Consider the following 673-nt stretch of genomic DNA (forward strand, 5'->3'; position numbering starts at 1 on the left):
CGCCCGACGACTGCCCCAGGCTCGCCGTGGCCGGCCCGTAGGGATGGTCTGACGTATCCGGTGGATCGTGACTCTGTGTTTCATCTCTTTGGCCAGTGTCGAAAGCCTAAAACCCCGGCACACTTTTTCCCGAACGACGGAGGTGTTGTACTCTCACTGATGGCTGAGAAAGGTCCGGTCTCCTTGGGACGGCTGAGGCCCGGGAAAGGCCACCCAGCAGTTCGGGGACGGAGCCAGAGGACACGTTACTGACGGGGACAAAGCCTGGGGGTCAGGGGTCATGCTCTTTCAGACACCATCGTTCAATAAACCCGCAGGGAGGGAGGGCACATTCCGGGTAGACATCCAGCAGAAGGCGTGTGCCCTTTCACACCTTCTGACACGTCCTGGCAGGCACAAGCGAGCAGTTAATGCCCCCCAACTGTGGGCCCAAAGGTAGGAGGTTCGAGTCCCCCCAGAGGCGCCGTGGAAGACAGGTCTGCCCATTGGAAACCCACAGGGCCCAGTGGCTCAGGTGGCCCTGGTTTGGGGCTGACTCAGCAGTAGCTGAGCTGGGTAACTCCTGGCTGAGCCAGCCCAGAGAGTGGCCTTCGAAACGGAGCTTTCGCCGCTCCTTGCAGGCCGAGTCCATGCAAGCGGGAACGAATCATCGGTTTTCCAGGTTGTTGGTTGT

Source organism: Echinops telfairi, unplaced genomic scaffold (assembly GCF_000313985.2).
Source record: "Echinops telfairi isolate 266 unplaced genomic scaffold, ASM31398v2 ScPeMD7_2573;HRSCAF=3158, whole genome shotgun sequence".
Taxonomy (NCBI): domain Eukaryota; kingdom Metazoa; phylum Chordata; class Mammalia; order Afrosoricida; family Tenrecidae; genus Echinops; species Echinops telfairi.